The following is a 13,776-nucleotide window of genomic DNA, read 5'->3' on the forward strand; positions in this document are numbered from 1 at the left end:
AGCTTGTATGGTATCTCGGTCTTACTTATATGATCACATCAGAGAGCGCCAGTATGACGATCCCTATTTGCTTGTCCTTAAGGACACGGTTCAGCACGATGATGCCAGAGATGTTACTATTGGGATAATGGGGTGTTGAGGATTCAGGGTCGGATTTGTGTAGATGGGCTACATGAGTTGATTCTTGAGGAGGCCCATAGTTCGCGGTATTCCATCCATCCAGGTGCCGTTAATATGTATCAGGACTTGAGGCAGCATTATTGGTGGAGAAGAATAAAGAAGGATATAGTGGGGTTGGTAGCTCGGTGCCTCAACTGTCAGCAGGTGAAGTATGAGCATCAGAGACCGGACGAATTGCTTCAAAGGTTAGAGATTCCAAAGTGGAAATGGGAGTGGATTACCATGCATTTTGTAGTTGGGCTCTCACGGACTTCGAGGAAGTTCGATGCTATTTTGGTGATTGTGTATCAGCTGACCAAGTCCGCGCACTTCATTCCAGTTGGGACTACTAATTCTTCGGAGCGGTTGGCTGAGATTTACATCCGAAAGATTGTCCGCCACCACAGCGTGCCAGTGTCGATCATTTTAGATCGGGGCACGCAGTTTACATCACAGTTTTGGAGAGCCTACAGCGAGAGTTGGGAACCCAGGTTGAGTTTAGCACAACATTTCACCCTCAGACGGACGGACGGTCCGAGCGCACTATTCAGATATTGGAGGACATGCTGCGCGCTTGTGTTACTGATTTTGGGGGTTCATGGGATCAGTTTCTGCCGCTCGTGGAGTTTGCCTACAATAACAGCTACCGGTCGAGCATTCAGATGGCTCTGTATGAGTCTTTGTATGGGAGACGATATAGATCTCCAGTGGGTTGGTTTGAGCCTGGTGGGGCTAGGCTATTGGGTACTGAATTGGTCCAGGATGCTTTGGACAAGGTTAAGATGATTCAGGAGTGGCTACGCACGGCACAGTCTAGATAGAAGAGTTATGCCAGAAGGAAGGTCCGTGATGTTGCTTACATGGTTGGGGAGAAGGTACTGCTCAAGGTTACACCCATGAAGGGTGTTATGAGATTCGGGAAGAAGGGCAAGTTGAGCCCACAGTACATTGGTCCATTTGAGGTACTTCAGAGGATTGGGGAAGTGGCTTACAAGCTTGCCTTCCCACCTAGTTTGTCAGGTGTGCATCCAGAATTTCATGTTTCTATGCTCCAGAAGTATGTCGGCGATCCGTCTCATGTTTTGGATTTCAGCACAGTTCAGTTGGATGGTGATCTGACTTATGATGTAGAGCCGGTGACCATTTTGGATCGGCAAGTTCTAAGTTGAGATCAAATGACATAGCTTAAGTGAAGGTGCAGTGGAGAGGTCAATCAGTTGAGGAGGCTACTTGGGAGATAGAGCGAGAGATACGGAGCAGATATCCACACCTATTTGAGACTCCAGGTACGCTTCTAGACCAGTTTGAGGACGAACGTTTATTTAAGAGGGGGAGGATGTAATGACCAGGTCGATCGTTTTGAGAGTTGTAGTCCCATTCCTCCATTTACTGCTCATTTTGTACTTTATAGATGTTATGTGACTTGTTGGGGTAGTCGGTTCGGGTCCGGATCTCATGGTTGAAAGCTTAAGTTAAAATGATTGACCGGATATTGATCTTTGAGTAAACGACTCCGGAATGGAGTTTTGATGTTTCCGTTAGCTCCTTTGGGTGATTTTCGACTTAGGAGCATGTCCGAATTGTGATTTGGAGATCCGTAGTGGAATTAGGCTTGAAATGGCAAAAGTTGAATATTTGGGAAGTTTGTCCGGGAGTGAACTTTTGATATCGGGGTCGGATTCCGATTCCAGAAGTTGGAGTAGGTATGCAATGTCAAATATGACTTATGTGCAAAATTTGGGGTCAATCGGACGTGTTTTGATAGGTTTCGGCGTCGTTTGTAGAATTTGAATTTCCTTAGTTTCAATGGGCTTGAATTGGGGTGCGATTCGTATTTTTGGAGTTGTTTGATGTGATTTGAAGGCTCGACTAAGTTCGTGTGAGAATTTAGGACTTGTTGGTATGTTTGGTTGAGGTCCGGGGGGGCCTCGGGTTGATTCCGGATGGTTAACGGATCAAAAGTTGAAGTTGAGTGATTGCTGAAGTTGGACCTCTGCTGGTGTAACCGCACCTGCGGAGCTTTGATCGCAGGTGCGGGCTGGCTTGCGCAGGTGCGAGTTTGAAGGGGAGTGTGCAGGTGGTCACAGGTGCGAGGAGTTTTCTACACCTGCTGTCACGACCCAAAATCCCACCACAGGCGTCGTGATGGCACCTAGTCTCTAAGACTAGGTAAGCCAAGTACAATTACATTTCAAGCCATTTTTTTGAATTAAATAGATAATCAAAACCAACAGCGGAAACAAATATGAAAACCTCCCAAGACTGGTAATATTGAGTCACGAACTCTAACTGAATACATGAAATGATCTCAAGGATCGAATACTCTATACTGTTTGAATAATAATTAACAGTACAATAAAATAAAAAGACTCCAAGGAACTGCGACGACCAAGCAGCTCTACCTTGAATCCTTGCGATCTCACTTTAACTATCTCCGAGTCCGATAGCTCAAATACCTGGCTCTGCATAAAAATGTGCAGAAGTGTAGTATGAGTACACCACGGTCGGTACCTAGTAAATATAAAAACTAACCTCAGTGGAGTAGTGACGGGATACAGTTAAGACACTCACTAGTCTAATAACTTGTGCAATATAGTATACAAAATAATAGGAAACAAATAACAATAAGGGCAACACAATTCAACCAGTGATATGCACAACAGGGCAACAAGAACACCATTAATATCGCTCAACAAATAATAAATACAAGTAAACCCAATTAAATCAAGTCCTTCAAATAAATATCTTTCACATATAATTCTTCCAAATAACTCTCTTTTAAATATAATTTCATCAAATAAATATCTTTCAAATATAATTCTATCAATAAATCTCTTTCAAATATAATTTCCTCAAATAAGTATCTTTCAAATATAATTCTTTCAAATAATACTTTTGGAATAAAAATCCTTCCAAATAAATATTTTTAAAATATAATTCTTTCAATTAAAAGTTACCATGTGACACCCCACTTCATAATCATAAAAATACGGGTCTCAGCCCTTTTTCATATTTTTCGTAAACACGAGTCTCAGCCCACTTTCATATTTCCACGATACTTCGTGCCCATAATTAAATCATCATATTTTTCCGGGACCTCGTGCCCACTTTTCATATCACAGTTGCACGGACAGTTCACGTGCCAATAATAAAATCATCATATTTTTTTCCGGCACCTCGTGCCCACGTTTCATATCTGTTGCGGCGTGCAATCCGATCAAACATTACCTGCCCGGCTATAGCCATAGGCTCACAATTTCAATATAAATCTGGCTATTATCAAGTTTACCGAAACAAAAAGACAAGTTGTACAATATATAAAAATAAACACAAGGAATACCCCAACATCACATGAAAATTACCAACACAATAGCTCCACATCATTACATATCACCCCTGACAATAGCCATCTTTATCTCTCCTATATCCACCCTTATCACTCCTATAATAGCCTCATTTATCCCTCTGCCCTGGCAATATCAATAGCCACCCTTATTGCTCTTATAGCCACCCTTATCGCTCATATAATAGCCTCCCTTATCGCTCCATTTAATAGCCTCCCTTATCACTCCGTCCAGATAATATCCCAACACATATAACAACAGTGAAATGCCACCCTTATGTCCTCAAAACAATAACTCAATTAACACAATAATTTACACAAAATATTATCACGGCAATGTAACAAAATCAATTCATATCACAATTTGCCCAATAGCCACAACCAATTCCAAATATATAACAAAATTAATTAATTTCACAACAAATAGCCCAATATTCCACACAATGTATATAAAACCTCAAAAACAATCCGGATAATAATACGTCGACTTACAATTTTATTCTAAAAAGTCAACAAAAGTCAACGTGGGGCCCCTCGGAGCCTGGCATAATTTTTATGAAATACGAACACCCATTACGATACGAGTTCAACCATACCAATTTTATCAAATTCCAATAACAACTCGACCTCCAAATCTTAAATTTTTGTTTTTGGAAGATTTTGCCAAAATCTTGATTTCTTCCATTAAAATCTGAATTAAACGATGAATATAATCATAGATTCATGAAATATAAACACTTTAGGATATAGAACATTTACCCAAGTCAAAGTCGTGAAGAACTCCTCCAAAATCGCCTAAAAACCGAGCTCCAAAATCCCAATCGAAAATGTTGAAATGACCATTTTTGGTTCTCAAATGTTTCATCCCAGTTTCGCACCTGCGGACGAGTCGCCGCATCTGCGGAGACGCTTTTGCGAGCCAAAACTCGCTTCTGCGAAGGCTACTACCAGGCGAAGCATCGCACCTACGGAGCCATTTGCGCTTCTGCGATGGCCGCTTCTGCGATGGCTAGGCCCATCTGCGCACAAATTGCCGCTTCTGCGGCCTTTTACATCTACCTTGCCCAGCTCCCTTTCACTCACTTCTGCGATGGTCGCACCTGCGCCCATAATTCTGCAGGTGCGATTCCAACAGTTGCTGTCATTTTCTAGCAGCTTCCTTCAAGTCCAATTTCCTCCGTTAACCTTCCGGAATACACCCGAGGCCCTCGGGACCTTAACCAAATATACCAACATGTCCCAAAATACAATACGAACTTAGTCGAGGCTTCAAACCACGTCAAACAACTCCGGAATTGCGAATCATGCATCAAATCGAATTATGAGTTTTCAAATCTTTCAACTTCTATATTTTGCGCCGAAACGCATCAAATCAATCCGGAATGACTTCGAATTTTGCACACAAGTCATAAATGACGTAATGGAGCTATTCCAATTTTCGGAATCGAAATCCGAACTCGTTATCAAAAATTCAACCTTCGGTCGGACTGTCCAAAAATCTTCTATTTTTTAACTTTTGCCAAAATGTGTCGAATTGTCTTACAGACTTCCAAATCCAAATAAGAACATATGACTAAGTCCGAAATCATCATATGAAGCTATTTCCATCATCAAAATTTCATTCCGGGGTCGTTTGCTCAAAAGTCAACTCTCCGATCAACTCTTTCCATTTAAGCTTCTAAATAAGAATTGTTCTTTTAATTTAATTCCGAATCTTCCGAAAATCAAACTCGACCACACCCGCGGATCATAATATATATTGCGAAACTTCTCGAGACCTTAAGTCATTGAACGAGGTGTTAATTCTTAAAACGACAAGTCAGGTCATTATGTTCTCCCCCTCTTAAACATACGTTCGTCCTCAAACGTGCCAAGAATCTTTCTGGTGACATTAAATTACTGAGTGTATTATTTCACACATACTCACGGGTGATTCTACATCATCATAAATTTAACAGGGGTTCGACAACATCATCTCAGTGGAGATTATTTCTTTTATTCACACTTATAAGCCTTTAAGCCAATTCCTTACACTCCCAATAAATTTTGAATTCCTGACATCAACACACGGTATTAGTCTCAACCGACTGAAGCAATTCGTGCCTACGCACACATCATATGTATGTCCATAACCACATCTCTGGTCATAATAGTTGTTTATAATTAATTTCAGCATACTCAATTAATCTCATATTCACCAAAATCTCATTTCAACTTTACGTAACACTGACAACAACACGCGAGGCGTGAATACCTCATAATTATTTACCCGAATTAATGAGTCACATTGAACGCCACCCGGGCACTCACCTCGTAGGTTAAAATTCAATAATTATAGCATGAATATGGCTAAATATGCACAGAAACATATAAATGAATTATCAAATAAGCCTAACAGGTATGACTCCCCATTAATACTATAGTTCAAATTTAATTTCACAAAGGGATAATTTAAACTCATAAATTTTTCACCACAAGGACCTCGTCCTTATATAACTTCCACCGCGGCTTGTAGCCCAGTTTAAATATTTCACATCATATAAATATACGAGGATCTTATCCTCAACTCTGAATTACAAGTATTTTGCACATTGTGCCAACTGAAATTTTCAATTTCCTTTCTTTCTTCTTTTCGATAAATTTCGTAAACATTTTTTTCTTTTCACAACACATAATGAACCCCCATAACAATAGGGCATATAATTCATAAAATTAAAATTAATTATTCCGAAATCACATCAAAACCCACTATAGTAAGTAATAAAAATCACATTTGGACTTATAGCCCTCAATGGTGTACAAAAATAAAAATGATAGACACGGGCTAACATCATAAAATCTCCCAACAGGGATAAACATATAAGTGGGTCACAAAGTTACGAGGCTCGCCCATAAGCGGAGCATAATAGGAGGACTCGCCTCAATATTCAGAACCGAATCAAATTAAGGAAAAATATTCTTTTATAACAAATCAGGATCATGCCTATAATGACATCATCTGTTGTAGTGGCCTCAACCACACCATAGCAATTATATCGATAGGTTGGGCCTCCCCCTCTAGGGCGCCCTCTACCCGCCTATCCTCCACCTCTAACTGGTTGTGTACGTGGGGTAGTAATTGCATTGGGGCCCATAGCCTGAGTATTCTGATGAAATCCACCCCTCCCAAGTCTGGGATAATCTCTCATGATATGCCTAGTATCACCACACTCATAACAACCCATCTGAGGTCGCGGTTGCTCGTACTGAGTCTGTACCTGATAACTGGAATAACTACTATAAGAATTTTGTGTCGGTGGTGTATTATAAGAACTTATTAGAGCACCCCGAGTAATCTGATGTGCAGACTGAGCTGGCCAACTGCTCGAGCCTCCGCCATAATGGGTCATAGCTGAAGAGTAAAATCCACTGAACCTTCCAGAGCTTCGAGACCTTTTGGTCTCCTTAGACTCCCTTTCCTCACTTAGAACACCCTCAATCCTCCTCGCAATCTCCACTACTTGCTGAAATGGAGTATCAGTTTGCAACTCTCGAGCCATGCATATTTTAAGATCATAATCGAGTCCTTCAATTAATCTGTGGACTCGCTCTCTAACTGTAGGAACCAAGATAGGTGCATGACGGGCTAATTCACTTAACCTGATAGCATATTCTGACACTGTCATAGTGCTCTGACGCAACCGTTCAAACTCTGTGTGCCACGCATCTCGGAGAGTCTGGGCAACAAACTCTTTCACAAAAATTTCTTAAAATTGATCCCAAGTTGGTGGTATTTCATCGGTTGGTCTACCTTCTTCATAAACTTGCCACCACTGATACGCTGCGCCTGACAACTGAAATGTAGAAAAGGCAACTCCGCTCACTTCCACAATACCCATGGTACAGAGAATACGGTGACACTTTTCTAGAAATCCTTGGGCATCCTCTGAAGCTGTGCCACTGAAAGTAGGTAGACTATACCTCTTAAACCTCTCAAGTCTCTTTTGTTCTTCTTTTGATGCCTCTGGCCTGACCTCAGGCTTAACCGGAATAACAGGTTGTACCAGTACTACATCTAAAACCTGACCAATGTGAACCTGCTCCTCTGGAGTCGTGGTAGGAGTCTGAGCTACTCCCCCAATCTGCGAAATATTTGGTGCAACAGAGATCAATCCCGCCTGAGTTAATGTACCAAACATACTCAGAAACTGTGCTAAAGTATCCTGAAGTGCGGGGGTAACAATAGGTGCTTCTGGTACCTGTCCCCCAACTGGAGCTACTGGCGGCTCCTTAACTACCGCTCTGGCAGGTACTCTAGTCGCGGCACGTGCCCTTCCTCGGCCTCTACCTCGGCCTTTTGCGGCCCTAGAAGAATGCGCGGGGTGCCTGGTCAGTTGACCCGGTAGCACGTGTCCTCACCATCTATGAGAGAATAGAGATACAAAGGCTCAAATTTCAAATTCAACAAATTTCGCACGACAAGAATGAAAGAAGTGAAAATTTTCTAACAGTTCTGTAGCCTCTCGAAGATAAGTACACACGTCTCCATACCGATCCGCAAGACTCTACTAGACTCGTTCGTGACTCATAGAACCTATGAATCTAGAGCTCTGATACCAACTTGTCACGATCCAAAATCCCACCACATGCGTCGTAATGGCACTTAGTCTCTAAAACTAGGTAAGCCAAGTACAATTACATTTCAAGCTATTTTCTTTTTGAATTAAATAGATAATCAAAACCAACAACGGAAACAAATATGAAAACCTCCCAAGACTGGTAATACTGAGTCACGAACTCTAACTGAATACATGAAATGATCTCAAGGATCGAATACTCTATACTGTTTGAATAATAATTAACAGTACAATAAAATGGAAAGACTACAAGGAACTGCGACGACCAAGCAACTCTACCTTGAATCCTTACGATCTCACTTTAACTCTGTCTGAGTCCGATAGCTCCAATACTTGGCTCTGCACAAAAATGTACAGAAGTATAGTATGAGTACACCATGGTCGGTACCCAGTAAGTATCAAGACGAACCTCAGTGGAGTAGTGACGAGGTACACTCAAGACACTCACTAGTCTAATAACCTGTGCAATATAGTATACAAAATAATAAGAAACAAATAACAATAAGGGCAACATAAATCAACCAGTAATATGCACAGCAGGGCAACAAGAACACCATTAATATCGCTCAACAAATAATAAATACAAGTACACTCAATTAAATCAAGTCCTTCAAATAAATATCTTTCACATATAATTCTTCCAAATAACTCTCTTTCAAATATAATTTTCTCAAATAAATATCTTTCAAATATAACTCTTTCAATAAATATCTTTTAAATATAATTTTCTCAAATAAGTATCTTTCAAATATAATTCTTTCAAATAATACTTTTTGAATAAAAATCCTTCCAAAAGAATATTGTTTTAATATAATTCTTTCAATTAAAAGTCACCATGTGACACCCCACTTCATAATCATAAAAATACGGGTCTCAACCCTTTTTCATATTTTTCGTAAATACGGGTCTCAAAACACTTTCATATTTCCACGGCACTTCGTGCCCATAATTAAATCATCATACTTTTCCGGCACCTCGTGCCCACTTTTCATATCACAGCTACACGGACAGTTCACGTGCCAATAATAAAACCATCATATTTTTTTCCTGGTACCTCGTGCCCACGTTTCATATCCGTTGTGGCGCGCAACCCGATCCCATATAACATTACCTGCCCTACAATAGCTACATGCTCACAATTTCAACATAAATCAGGCTAATTTCAAAACAAATAGCCCAATGCTCGACACAATGTATATAAAACCTCAAAAACAATCAACAGAGATAGAAAATAATCAGCATAGGGCAACACCTTCATTAATCCAAATTTTGATAATTATATAAACACCTCTTCTTAAGCTCATTTAATTAATTATTTACAGAGAAAAAATTCATAATAAAATTAAATTCCAATAAATATCAAATCATCAAACTCACAGAATTCACATAAATATACAGGTAATATCCACATCAAATCATCATATAAAAACAAATTCAATAAATGTGAATTGAGGCATGACAAATAGATGATTAAATAAATGCCAATAATTATCCAATTTACTACACAATATACCCAAGACTTTAACTCAATAAATTTTTCACATATAAGCTCGAGTACGTACTCGGCACCTTGCATACATGGCTTTTCACATTTCACAAATGGCACATAAGACTCGATGCCTAAGGGGTAATTCCCCCACTCAAAGTTAGGCAAGATACTTACCTTTTTGAAGTTATGCCGATATTTTAAAATTGCCTTCTTGCTTGAATTGACCTCCGGACAGCTCAAATCTATCCAAATTAATTGTACAACTTCATTAAAATTTATCGAAAATAATTTCGGATAATAATACGTCGACTTCAAATTTTATTACAAAAAGTCAACAAAAGTCAACTTGAGGCCCTCCCCTTGGAACCCGACATAATTTTCATGAAATCCTAACACACATTCCGATACGAGTTCAACCATACCAATTTTATCAAATTCCGATAACAACTCGACCTCCAAATCTTAAATTTTTATTTTTGGAAGATTTTGCCGAAATCTTGATTTCTTCCATTAAAATCCGAATTAAACGATGAATATAATCATATATTCATGAAATATAAACACTTTAAGATATAGAACACTTACCCAAGTCAAAGTTGTGAAAAACTCCACCAACATCGCCCAAACACCGAGCTCCAAAATCCCAATCGAAAATGGCGAAATGACCATTTTTGGTCCTTAAATGTTTTTGCCCAGTTTCGCACCTACGGACGAGTCGCCACATCTGCGGAGACGCTTTTGCAAGCCAAAACTCGCTTCTGCGAAGGCCACTGCCAGGCGAAGCATAGCACCTGCGAAGCCATTTGCGCTTCTGCGATGGCCAGGTGCATCTACGCACAAATTGCCGCTTCTGCGGCCTTCTCCATCGGCCTTGCCCAGCTCCCTTTCACTCGCTTCTGCGAGCTCCCTCTCGCTTCTGCGATGATCTCACTTGCGCCCATAATTTCATAGGTGCGATTCCACCAGCTGCTGCCATTTTTCAGCAGCTTCCTTCAAGTCCAATTTGCTCCGTTAACCTTCTGGAATCCACCTGAGGCCCTCGGGACCTTAACCAAATATACCAACATGTCCCAAAATACAATACGAACTTAGTCGAGGCTTCAAATCACGTCAAACAACGTCGGAATTACGAATCGTGCATTGAATCGAATTATGAGTTTTTAAATTTTCCAACTTTTATATTTTGCGCCGAAACATAACAAATCAATCCGGAATGACTTCAAATTTTGCACACCAATCATAAATGACGTACTGGAGCTATTCCAATTTTCGGAATCGAAATCCGACCTTGTTATCAAAAATTCAACCTTCAGTCGGTCTTTCCAAAAATCTTCTATTTTTCAACTTTCGCCAAAATGTGTTGAATTGTTCTACGGACTTCCAAATCCAAATCCGAACATATGCCTAAGTCCGAAATCATCATATGAAGCTATTTCCATCATCAAAATTCTATTCCGGGGTCGTTTGCTCAAAAGTCAACTCTCTGGTCAACTCTTTCCATTTAAGCTTCTAAATAAGAATTGTTCTTTTAATTTAATTATGAATCTTCCGAAATTCAAACTCGACCACACCCGTGGGTCATAATACGTATTGCGAAACTTCTCGAGACCTTAAGTCACTGAACGGGATGTTAATTCTTAAAATGACAAGTTGGGTCGTTACACCTGCGTGGCCGCATGTGCGGTGAGAGGTGCGTAGAAGCGGAAGGTGCGCATGTGCGATAGGGAGTTCTACATCTGCGTGACCGTAGATGCGGTAGGGGAACCGCAAAAGCGGAACTAGGCAGATGGGCCTGGTCCGCAGAGTCGGCTTGTATTCTCGCAGAAGCGGAGTGAGGGACTGTAGGAGCGGAATGAGCCGTAGATGCGTGTGTGATGACGTTTCTGCGACGCCGCAGAAGCGGAAGTGCTGGGTAGATTATTAAAATAAGGGTTCACGATTTTGGCTTCGTTTCAAACATAACAAGAACGGGTTTGGGCGATTCTTGGGAGGGGTTTCGAGGGAATTCTTGAGGTAAGTCCCTTGTGCTTATTTTTTATCAATAATCTTGCTTCCCCATTGATTTTTCTACTTAGTTGTTGTGTATTTAAGATGTAAATTGGGAGTTAGAGGCTAGGGATTTGGAGAGTTTGATTTGGGGATTTGGATGACGTTTTGGTGTCGGATTTTAATAAATTTAGTACGATTGGGCTCGTGGTTGAATGAGCTTTTGGGTTTTGTAATTTTTATCGGATTTCGAGATGTGGACCCGGGGGCCGGCTTTGAGTCGATTTTTGACTTTTGATTTATAACTTGGTATTCTTTTATGGAACTGTTTTCATTATCCCGTGTTGATTGTATCGTACTATTTGTGGCTAGATTAAAGACGTTTGGAGACCGATTTGCGAGGCAAAGGTGTGTTGGAGTAGAGATTTGCTCGGATTGAGGTAAGTAACAGTTCTAAATTTGGTTCTGAGGGTATGAAACCCTAGATTATGTGTTATGTGATTGGTTTGAGGTGACGCACATGCTAGGTGACGGGCGTGTGGACGTGCACCGTAGGAATTATGACTTGGTTAAATTCCATGGAACTGTATAGTTGAAGAATCTGTTGTTTATCCGTATATTCTTTGTGTGTTATAGAAATTTGACTGTAAATCATGTTAGAAATCATGTTTAGGCTATGTGTTGGTACTGTAGGGACCCACAGAGGTCGTGTTACATGTTGAATTATCTACTAATTTTTGCTTATACTCAGTCTCCATTTTACATGCATATCATATCTCAGTCTCTATTGTTCCTTGTTGAAACATTACATCATTTCTGTTTGGGTTGATTTTCATGATTTCTGAGAGCCCGAGAGACTGGAGAGATTGATGACTAAGTGAGGTCGAGGGCCTGATTGTGAAGATATTGATACTATAGCACGTGAGTTGTCCGTGCAGCACGTGAGTTGTCCATGCGAATCTTGATATTGGTTTTATAGCACATGAGTTGTCCGTGCGGATTATAGAGCTTGGGTTGAAGGAGCCCCTCCGGAGTTTGTACAAACCTCCAATGAGCGCAGGTACCTACTGAGTGTGAGTGCCGAGTGCTGAGCGATTGAGAGGAATGAGTGACTGCGAGGAAGAGTGATTGTGAGGTTGGAGTGAATGGGAGGACTGAGTGATTGTTGCTCTGAGAGGATGCATTGACTTCATTATTTTTGCACTCCAGTTATCATATATCATTGTCTTGAAATCTCTAAGAGATATTATCTTCTCTTTCAGTTGAACTTGACATGAGTTAACTGTTTTGGGCCTTAGTTGTCGAACCTGAAAGCATGCTTACTTTTCCTATGTTGAAATCACTGTAATTGAACTTTGAGTGTGAAGCTCGTCACTACTTTCAGTTCTTTATTTAGTATTGTTACTTACTGAGTTGGTTATACTCACGCTACACCCTGCATTTCGTATGCAGATCCAGGTATTTTCGGATATGGTGGGTGTTGATTTCATCGCACAGTTGATCTTTTGAGAGATTCCAAGGTAGCTGCCCGGCGTTTCGCAGACCTTGTCTCTCCTTCCCTATCATAGACAACATTTATTTTTAGACTTGTGATGTATAGATGCTCTTGTACTCTGTGATACCCAGATAGTTGGGAACTTCCGCTTTAATTCAGCTTTCTATTAAAGGTGTTGGAATTGTTTCGAAATGTCAGCTTTCCTAGTATCACGATAGGCGCCATCACGACAGGTTACGATTTTGGGTCGTGATAGTCACTATACAAATAATATACAAAATAGATATTTCGGGCTATTAGATATAATATGTTTAGGCCGAAAGGCCATTTTGTGTCAATAGGTAAAAATATGAGCTATTAAAATTTTGAGGGGTCATAGAGGACAGTTTATTCCCCATCGTTTTAAGTGTTCCTTTTCTGGCAAATTATAGGTAGGTTGGATTTCACTTATTTCACAGACTATTTAGATAAATACATTTATAAACCATAGCCACGTCAACAAAGGTACTAAGTTATATGCAGTGCCGAAGCCAAAATTTTTACAAAGGTTGTTCAAAGTTTAATATATATTTATAAAAGTAATTTTTGACCTATATACATAGTATATTTTTTTATATACTTAGTGTTATTTCTCGATAAAGGGTGTTCAAGCGTACCGTACATTATTTTTATATTATATATATATATA

The sequence above is a fragment of the Nicotiana tabacum genome, chromosome 24, assembly GCF_000715075.1.
Source record: "Nicotiana tabacum cultivar K326 chromosome 24, ASM71507v2, whole genome shotgun sequence".
Classification (NCBI taxonomy): domain Eukaryota; kingdom Viridiplantae; phylum Streptophyta; class Magnoliopsida; order Solanales; family Solanaceae; genus Nicotiana; species Nicotiana tabacum.